This window comes from Peromyscus californicus, unplaced genomic scaffold (genome assembly GCF_007827085.1).
Source record: "Peromyscus californicus insignis strain IS unplaced genomic scaffold, ASM782708v3 Scaffold_4__1_contigs__length_199733344, whole genome shotgun sequence".
Classification (NCBI taxonomy): Eukaryota; Metazoa; Chordata; class Mammalia; order Rodentia; family Cricetidae; genus Peromyscus; species Peromyscus californicus.
In genome coordinates, this window is record NW_026294562.1 from 121984239 (window position 1) to 121994547 (window position 10309).

Sequence of the window (10309 nt, forward strand, 5' to 3'; positions counted from 1 at the left end):
CTCTCTCTCTCTCTCTCTCTCTCTCTCTCTCTCTCTCTCTCTCTCTCTCTCTCTCTTTCTGTGCTTGTGAGTGCAAGTGCCCAAGGTGGTTAAAAGAGAGTATCACTTCCCCTGGAGCTGGAGTTACAGGCAGTTGTGAGCTGCTTGACATGGGAAATGGAAACCAAACAGATTCTCTACAAGAGCCAACAGACTCTAAATCTCTGAACCATCTCTCCAGCCCCCCCAGTTTTTGAAGAGCGTTCTGCGCCTGCCTCTTGCCCATATCTGATCTGCCTTCCTCACTAGCCCCCACTTCTCCATTGTACCTCTTCCACTCCAAGGAGGAGTTGGTGGGACCCTGAACTCTGATGTCACTTTCCGGGGAAGTCTTTCCTTTCTTCTCGAAATAAAGCATCCCATATTACCCCACCCATCATCGTGGGGTCTCAGTCCTCGCTTGAGCTTCCTCTGTAACACTTACTGCTGTCTGAAAAGATCTCATTGCCCATCTCCTGTGCTGGGGGAACGTCTTTCTGTACACTGTGAATATATGTTGTTCCCATTGGTTAATAAATAAGCTGCTTTGGCCGATGGCAAGGCAGCTTAGAGGCAGGTGGGAAATCCAAGGAGAGAGAAAGGAAGGAGAAAGGCAGAGTCTGGAGAGAAGCCAGCACCGCCAGGAGAAGCAAGATGTGAAAGTCTGGTAAGCCACAAAGCCATGTGGCAATGCATAGATTAATAGCAATGGGCTGAGTTAAGTTGTAAGAGCTAGCTAGCAAGAAGCCTGCCATAGGCCATACAGTTTGTACATAATATAAGCCTCTGTGTGTTTACTTGGGTCCGAGTGGCTGCAGGACCACAGTGAGAGAGATTTGTCTGGACTGCAGGGAGCTGGGCAGGACCCGAGACGACCCCCCCCCCCCCCCCCACACAACTACACTCCTGTACCTGGCTGTCAGTTTTATGATTGCATGGGTATGACCCATTTGGGTCTCCTCTGTACCCCCAGCACCCAGGACAGCTCCCAACAGAGTGAATGGGCCCCCCACACCAATAACTGAATGAGTGAGTGAACCCTGGGTCCACTGTCTTGGTGTTTTTTCTGTTTTCATTTAACACATGAAATACTTTACTAATGTGAACACACACATCACATGTGTACCTGTGTCATCCTTTAAGTGGATCCGTGAGCATTTCTCTTCTCTTTGCCCTCCTGTCTTATTTCCTCCTCTGGCCTCTCTCCTCTTTTCTTTTCTTTCATTTTTTGACACAGGATAAATTTTTTTTTTGTTTTTTTGGGGGTTTTTTTGGTTTTTGTTTTTTTTTGAGACAGGGTTTCTCTGTGCAGTTTTGGTGCCTGTCCTGGATCTCACTCTGTAGATCAGGCTGGCCTTGAACTCACAGAGATCCGCCTGCCTCTGCCTCCCGGGTGCTGGGATTAAAGGTGTGTGCCACCACCGCCCGGCCAACACAGGATATTTTTATTGTTATTTTATTTTATGTGTATGAGTGTTTTCCCAGAATGTGTGCCCACAGAGGGCAGAAGAAGGCATTGGATCCCCCGGAACAGGACTTTGAGATGGTTGTGAGCTGCCATGTGGATGATGTGAATTGAACCTAGGTTCCTCTGGGAGAATCGTCACTGTTCTTAATCACTGGGCCATCTCTCCAGCCCCTTGACACAGAATCACGATGTGCAGCTCAGTATGGACTGAAACTCACGTTGTAGCCCGGGCTGACTTTGAACGTGTGATCTTCTTGCCTCCGCCTCTCCATCGCTGGGATTACAGGCATGCACCGCCAGGCCCAGGTCTCTCTATGCAGCCTGGGCTTCCCTGGAACTCACTATGTAGACTGAGCTGCATTGAACTCACAGTCATCTTTTTCTCCCAGCCTGTGCCGCGCTGAGATTACAGACATGTGTCACGAGGCCTGACTCCACAGGATTTCTTTTAATTGTTATTTTGTAATATGTTTAGCCAGTCTCTGGTGGACGGGCACCAAGTTTTTTTTTTGTTTTTTTTTGTTTTTTTGTTTTTTTTTTTTTTTTTTAGCATTTTGCTATTTCAAACAATGCTCACATACATATCATCTCCTACACAGCTATTTCTGTCCCTGGAAATGAAAGAGTTGCTGAGTCAAATGGCATACGTGTTTACATTTTGGCAAACATTACTGAGTATCCCTTCAAAAATTCAGATCAATTTAAACGTGCATTTTCACCGAGAAAGGTCCAGGAGTGACTATTTTTGCTGTAACCAAATCTGTATTAGCAAGTCATTTGACTTTTACCAAACGGGGAGAGAAATTAGTGAAAGCTAAAATCTGACTTCACATTGAAGAGCAAATATAAATGGCTTACAAAACATGTTAAAAGATGCTCAGTCCAACTGGGTGTGGTGCTCACCTGTTATCCCAGTATTCAGAGGGCTGAAGCAGAAGGATCCCGAGTTCAAAGGCAGTTTGGATTTCATAAATAGATCTTGTCTTTTAAAAAAGAGGGAGAAGCTCTGAATGTGGTGGTACACATTAATCCTAGAGCTCAGGAGACAGAGGCAGGTGGGTCTCTGTGAGTTCGAGGCCAGCCTGGTCTACAGAGTGAAATCCAGGCTAGGCAGGGCTACACAGTGAGATCCCGTCTCAAAACAAACAAACAAATGTAGCTCAGTTGACAGAGTACTTGTTGAGTATATATGAAGCTCTGGGTTCAGCCTCAGTATCTCATAAACCAGGATTTATGGTTGGCTTCCATCAGCATCTGCCATGATGGCTAGCATTGCAGATCTCCTGTAACAGCATTTGATGAGACCTGCCCTTAGTGATCTTCTAAAAAAAAAGTTGAGTTGTCTCTTACCTTAGTGCACAGTTACCAGGCCGTTGATACCTTGGAAACAGGACTAGTATACCCTGTTTAAAGGTGCCTGCCCCAGCCTCGGCTCCAGACAATGGATGCTATCTGAAAACTGAGTTGGCTCTGGAAAGGCATAAAGGGCTTTACCTTTCCTTTAAAAACAAAAGATTGGGGGCTGGAGAGATGGCTCAGTGGTGAAGAGCACCGGCTGCTCTTCCAGAGGACTTGGGTTCAATTCCCACCACCCACATGACAGCTCACAACCATCTGTAACTCCGGTTCCGAGGGGATCTGACTCCTTCACACCAATGTACATAAAATAAATAATTAAATAAATTATTTTAAAAAAAGACTGGGGGCTGGAGAGATGCTCAATAGTTATGAGTACTTGCTGCTCTTATAGAGGACCAGGGTTGGTTCCCAGCACCTACATCAGGCAACTCACAAGCTGTCATTCCAGTTCCAGGGGATCTGACACCCTCTGCTGGCCTCTGCTGGCCCTGCACACATGTGCACATACCCACTCACAATGCACATGCACGTGCACACACACAATGAAAATATTTTTGAAAGAATAGTTTTTATTTATGTGTATGTGTCTGTGAGTGAGTGTGGGTGAAGGCCATATGTGTGCAGGCACCATCAGAGGCCAGAAGTGGGTATCAGATCCTTTGGAGCAAGAGCTACAGACTGTTGTGAGCCACCCTCCATGGGTGCTGAGAACTGAACTCTGGTCCTCTAGAATAAGCTGCCAGCCCCATGACTTTTGTTTTTGTTTTTTCAAGACAGGGTTTCTCTGTGTAGTTTTGGTGCTGTCCTGGATCTCACTCTGTAGAACAGGCTGGCCTCGAACTCACAGAGATCTGCCTGACTCTGCCTCCTGAGTGCTGAGATTAAAGGTGTGCACCACCACCGCCCAGCATGTCTTCTTGCTTTAGCGGCGTCAGTCTTTTTTTTTTCTCCTTATTTATTTATTTATTTATTTATTTATTTATTTAAAATTACACTCATGATATTCATTAATTACACTCATGATATTAATTACATTTGTGGTATTCATCGATTGCATTCACAGTGTCATTCAATAACTATATTTATGATATTCATTAATTACATTAATTGTATTGATTTACTACATTCATGATATTATGTTCCGAAACTACTGTCCGTTTGTGGGGCTTTTCCATCTCACAAAACAGAGATTCTGTACTTAGGAAATCATTGCTCTATATTCCTTTCTTCTCCATCTTGAGATAATGTCTAATCTTTCTGTCTCTCTGAATTTGTATATTCTATATATTTCATGTAATACAATTCTATAGTGTTTGTCCTTTTTTTAATGTAAAAACATTTTATGTACAACTGCAGGAGAAATAATACACAGATAGCTTGAACATAAAAACAGGTTATAATTCAAAAGTCCAGGGTTATTTGAAACAGGAAAATATTTTCTTTGAAGAAAACAGTAAAAATGATAACATTTCCCAATAAGCGTCAGTCTTTTATTCCCTTGGCTATAAAGATTTTGGTTGTTTTGAGGGTCTGCTCTCTATGAATTTAAGATCATTTTCATTCAGATCATCACACTGCCTAAGACCTCCCGAGTAGCTGGGGTGCACACCTGCGTGGCCAGCTAAAGCCTTAGACATTCTGATGCTACTCCATGCTGAGGGTTATCACCACCCACTCAGCACTAGGAACAGTGTCCCTGATACCATCAGAACAAGAAGTAATCCAGTTTTACAATCCTCTTCTGAGAGTTTTCTTTCCAGGGACTCTCTTGGAACAACCGTCTCAAGGGAAGAGTGGGGTGCAATGGCCATACATTGAGACGGATGGTGTTGTTTCTTTATGAAGTCAGTCGGTCACTGAGGAGAGTAGGGTGGGCCTGGAGGAGCGTGAGGCTGAGAGACATCGAGGTGACACGAAGCGATGCCTGATGCAAAGGCGTGTCATAGATTTTCTTTCCAAAGCAGGCTTCCTCCATTTGCATTTATCGATGGGCCGTTGATGGATGGGTCTGGCCCTCCTCCTGGCATCCCATTTCATGTTATGGACGCTTTCTCTCAGAGCACTCCCTTTGTTTTCTCCCTTCTGCTCCGTGGCGTGCATGTGTGTTTTCTCCAGGCTAGTTCCCTGCATCGGTGGCCATTTAGCATGCTATTTCTTCTGGAACCACCAGACTTTCATCAGTGCAGGATGTGTCAGATATGCCAAATTGTGACTTCATGCCTGAGTGCGCTCCTGGGTGTTTTACTGTTTTGCTCCAAACAGGGATCTTGACAAAGTCTGTTTTCTTCAGGGGGTGGGGGAGAGATTGGTGTGTTTGTAATTACATGCATTGCTTTAGAAAAGACATCCCTGAAAGAATTTCGATTTTTGACTAGGGTTAATGATAAACAAATCTTTCATTTACAATTTTATCCACCTACTGACTGGAAGAAATTTCTACACACTAGCCTCTGGGTCCTTTTTTTTTTAACTTAAGAAAAAGCTTGCTTTCTTTCTTCCTTTCTTCCTTCCTTCCTTCCTTCCTTCCTTCCTTCCTTCCTTCCTTCCTTCCTTCCTTCCTTCCTTCCTCTCTCTCTCTCTCTCTCTCTCTCTCTCTCTCTCTCTCTCTCTTTCCTTTCTTTCTTTCATTTTTCGAGACAGAGTTTCTCTGTATAACAGCCCTGACTGTCTTGGAACTCACTCTGTAGACCAGCTTGGTCTCGAACTCACAGAGATCCACTGCCTCTGTCTTCTGATTGCTGGGATTAAAGGTGTGTGCTACCACTGCTCAGCCAGAAAAAGATTATTTATTTGTATGTGTATGAGTGTTTGCCTACATGTATGTCTGTGCATCATGTGAATGCCTGGTACCCATAGAGACCAGAAGAGGGCGTCAGATCCCCTGGAATTGAAATTAGAGACAGTTGTGAGCTTCCACATGGGTGCTGGGAATCAAACCTGGGCACTCTGGACGAACAGCCAGTGCTCTCAACCACGAAGCCATCTCTTTGGTTCCTGTTGTTGTTTCTTTTTCCTTTTCTTTTTGTTCTTTTATTGGTTTTTCGAGACAGGGTTTCTCTGTGTAGCTTTGCGCCTTTCCTGGAACTCACTTGGTAGCCCAGGCTGGCCTCGAACTCACAGAGATCCACCTGCCTCTGCCTCCCGAATGCTGGGATTAAAGGTGTGCGCCACCACCGCCCGGCTTGTTGTTTCTTAAAATAGGTTCTCATACTGTAGCCCAGGCTATCCAGAAACTCATGTAGTCCAGGCTGGCTTTGAAACTGTAGCAACACGCCTGTCTTGGTCACTACACCCTGCTCATCTTCTGGCTTCTTGTTTCTTACATTGCTCTTTGTCAGTTACCCACAGGGTCTCAGTCCCAGCGCTGGAGGACAGTTCTCTACTGCGATCTTTCTCTGCTCCTGTGACCTCTCCTTTGCTCCTCGGTGTCATTTGCTTTGTGTCCTGCACCAGGGAAGTGGGCACACAGTGCCGGAGGGTGTCTCTGTCCACGATGACCGACGACAACTCTACTAGAAGCAGAATAAGCGACAGACCACGTGTGTCAATCCCACTAACCCTCACATCATTTTGTCTCATCTGGTTTCACTCATCACCTGACATGGGCCAAAGGAGAATCCCTGGTTTAAAAAAAAGTGGTCTTCACTGATTGAAGCAAAATTGCCTCATCTATGATAGTTTTTACAAAAGCACATGCCAAGGCTGGGTCTGTAGCTCACTTGGTAGCTGGCTTGCCTAGCGTGCTCAAAGTCTTGAGTTCCACCTCCAGCACCAACACTGCACACATGTAGCACACACCTGTAACCCTACCACTCAGGAGGCAGCAGCAGGAGACCCCAAAGTTCCAAGTCATCCTTGGCTATATAGGAAGTTCAAAGTTTAGAATATGTGAGAGCCTTTTTTTTTTTTTAGATTTATTTATTTATTACGTACACAGTATTCTGTTTGCATGTATTGCTGTAGGCCACAAGAGGGAGTCAGATCTCATTACAGATGGTTGTGAGCCACCATGTGGTTGCTGGGAATTGAACTCAGGACCTCTGCAAGAACAGCCAGTGCTCTTAACCTCTGAGCCATCTCTCCAGCCCCCCCCCCTTTTTTTTTGTTTTTGTTTTTGTTTTTCAAGACAGGGTTTCTCTGTGTAGTTTTGGTGCCTGTCCTGGATCTTGCTCTGTAGACCAGGCTGGCCTCGAACTCACAGAGATCCGCCTGGCTCTGCCTCCCGAGTGCTGGGATTAAAGGTGTGTGCCGCTGCTGCCTGACAACAGCCTATCTTAAAACAATAACAACAACAGAAGCAAAAGAGCAGACCAGACCAAACCAGCCCCCTCTCTCACACACACACACACACACACACACACAAAAGGTTCTTCTGCCTCTGTGGTTTGTGGTCTGCAGGTTATATTGATGGCTCGAAGCTGTAGAGTCTGGAGATGTGGGGTTAGAGCGCTTGCCTAGCATGTGAGGTCCTAGGGTCAACACCCAATCCAGGGGAGATAAAAGAGATACTGTATGCATGCGTTCTGAAGAGGTAGGCACTACCCACAACCAGCGGTTGCAGTGAGGTACCTAGGAAAGCACTTGCACCCGAGTTAATCCCTGAAGCTTGTGTGAAGGTGTAAGACGAGAGCGACTCCACAGGGTGGTCCTCTGACCCCACCCTTGTTCTTCCGTGGCACACAGACTCAACCCCCTTATTATATACACACACTAATAATTCTTTTTTTATGATCCATTTTTATTCTTTTTTTAAAATGGTTTATTATTTCTTTTTATTTTGTGTGCATTGGTGTTTTGCCTGCATGTATGTCTGTGTGAGGGTGTCAGAACCCCCGGAACTGGAATTACAGACAGTTGCATGTAGCTGAAGTTTTCCTGTGTCCACCCAGCTCCTGCAGCTGCTCAGGCCTAAGTAAACACACAGAGACTTATATTACTCATAAACTGTATGGCCGTGGCAGGCTTCTTGTTATCTAGTTCTTATATCTTAAATTAACCCATTTCTATTAATCTATAAGTTGCCATGTGGCTTGTGTCTTACTGGTACTTTTACATCTTGCTTCTTCTGTGTCTGGCTGGCGACTCCTGACTCAGCCTTCCTGTTCCCAGAATTCTCCTCTCTCTGTGTCCTGCCTACTTCCTGCCTGACTACTGGCCAATCAGCACTTTATTTATTAACCAATCAGAACAACACATTCACAGCATACAGAGCAATAGCCACAGCAGTTGTGAGCTGCCATGTGGGTGCTGGGAATCAAACCTGAGTGCTCTGGAAAAGCAGTGAACATGGTCTTAACTGATGAGCCATCTTTCCAGCCACAATAATAGTTAAAAAAATTTTTTTTAAATGTGACTAATTGCCTGGCATAGTGGCACACATCTTTCATCCCAGCACTCAGGAGATAGAGGCAGGAGGATCTCTATGAGTCACAGGATGAGGCTATATAGTAAGACCCTGTCTCAAAACAAAAACAAGAAAGAAAAAACAAAAAAAAAAAATTAAAACGGAAACCACCACCAACAAAAACAAACATCCCTCCCCCCAAATATATGACTAGTGGCCGAGGAAGTGAATTTAAGTGTGCAGACTTACTTTTAAAATTTCTTCTTATTATTTTGGGGTTTTGAGACAGAGTCTCACAGTGTAGTCCTGCTAGCCTGGTACCCACAGTGTGGCCAAGGCTGACCTAAGCAATTTTCCTAAGTTCCCCTGTGTCCCAGGTATTGGGATTACAGGCATGAACCACTACGGTCAGCAAAGGTGATGCCATTTAGATTTTAATATTTATGATTTAGGCTGGTGTGTAGCTCAGTGGCTGAACACTTGTCCGGCATGCACAAACACCCTGGGTTCTACTTCCAGCACTGTTAAAATAAAATTTAAATAGCTACATGTAGCTGCCACAGAGGGCAGTGCCAATTTAGGGCCACTGTGAAGGGACAATGACCCAGGAGGGGGAAGAAAGAGGAGGCAGGCCCATCCGGTGCCTAGGAGCTGCCCAGAATTTTTGAGGGGAGAGAGAGGGCCAGTCCTGCCCAGAGGATCTTTGTCTTTCCTTCTGGGAAATATTTAGGGCTGCCTGACAGGCTAGACATGGGCTGGGGCTGACCAATCGCAGGCACTGTGCCTAGGGCCCATTATATTTTTAGGGATCCTCAAAATTGTATTTCTGGAGCTGGGGATGTGGCTCAGTTGGGAAGACTGCCTAATGTGCATGAAGTCCCGGATGGATCTCCCAGTACCAAATAATCCTGGTGTGGTGATGGCCTACACCTGTAACCCTAGCAATTGGGAGGTAGTGTAGGGAGAAAGGAGTTTGAAGGCATCCTAGGCTACATAGCAAGTTTGAGGCCAGCCTAGAATACGTAAACTATGTCTTTAACAAAAAAACATATTTTGTTAAAGGAGAAAGGGCCCTTAAAAGCCAAGTGGCTGGTTTCTTCCTGCTCCACGCTGGAGCCTCCCTGGCTGTATTTAACTGATAACTGAAGTCTCCACTATTCAACAAGGAAACTTCTCTTTGCAGCAGATGGAGACCACTACAGAAAACCACAGCCGATCAAAATAGAGAGTTGTGGAGCCCAGTCCCAGTGGATAAATCTACAAAACTCTCCTGCATCTAAGGCTCAGGGAACATTGAGGGAGAAGGGGCAGGAAAAACTGTAAGATCCCTACTGGATCAGGGAGTTCATTGTAAGACTGTGTCTCCTAGTAATGTCAGAAGCTACCCCCGTTAATTCTCTCTAACATGACTGCATAAACATGAGCTGAACATGGACCACACCAACAGACATGCCAAAGTGGATGAGGAAAAGCCCATGACACCTCAACCCTACACAAAGAACTACAGGAAACTGAGGCATGCTGGGAGTGGGAGAACCAGTCTTCCCCAGGGAAGAGCACACCAACTGGTTGTCCAATACCAAGTGGTCAGCCCTGAAAACATACATAAGAGTAACATTATACAGACTGAGAGGGTTATATTAGGAATATATATGTGTATACACTTATATGCATACAGTAATAATTAATTTAAAAATAGGTCATGAATCATGAATTTGAAAGAGCAAGGAAGGGTATTTAGGAGCGTTTGAAGGGAAGAAAAGGAAGGGAGAAATGTAATTATAAATCTCAAAAAAGTAAAACTTTTTTCCTCTTTAAAAATCACTTCTGCAGCCGGGCGGTGGTGGCGCACGCCTTTAATCCCAGCACTCGGGAGGCAGAGCCAGGCGGATCTCTGTGAGTTCGAGGCCAGCCTGGACTACCAAGTGAGTTCCAGGAAAGGCGCAAAGCTACACAGAGAAACCCTGTCTCGAAAAACAAAAAAAAAAAAAAAAAAAATCACTTCTGCTAATAAAGTTTGTTGATCTCTCTCTCTCTCTCTCTCTCTCTCTCTCTCTTTCTCACACACACACACACACACACACACACACACACACACACACACACACAGTGGCTGAGAT

The 10309-nt window shown here is 45.1% G+C and overlaps 1 long non-coding RNA gene across 1 annotated transcript in view; it reads left to right on the forward strand.

Annotated features, from left to right (window-relative positions):
• The window catches only part of LOC128124043 (uncharacterized), a 170398-nt gene that overhangs the window by 20422 nt on the left and 139667 nt on the right, over positions 1–10309 (forward strand). The gene's annotated exons all lie outside the window — the stretch shown is intronic.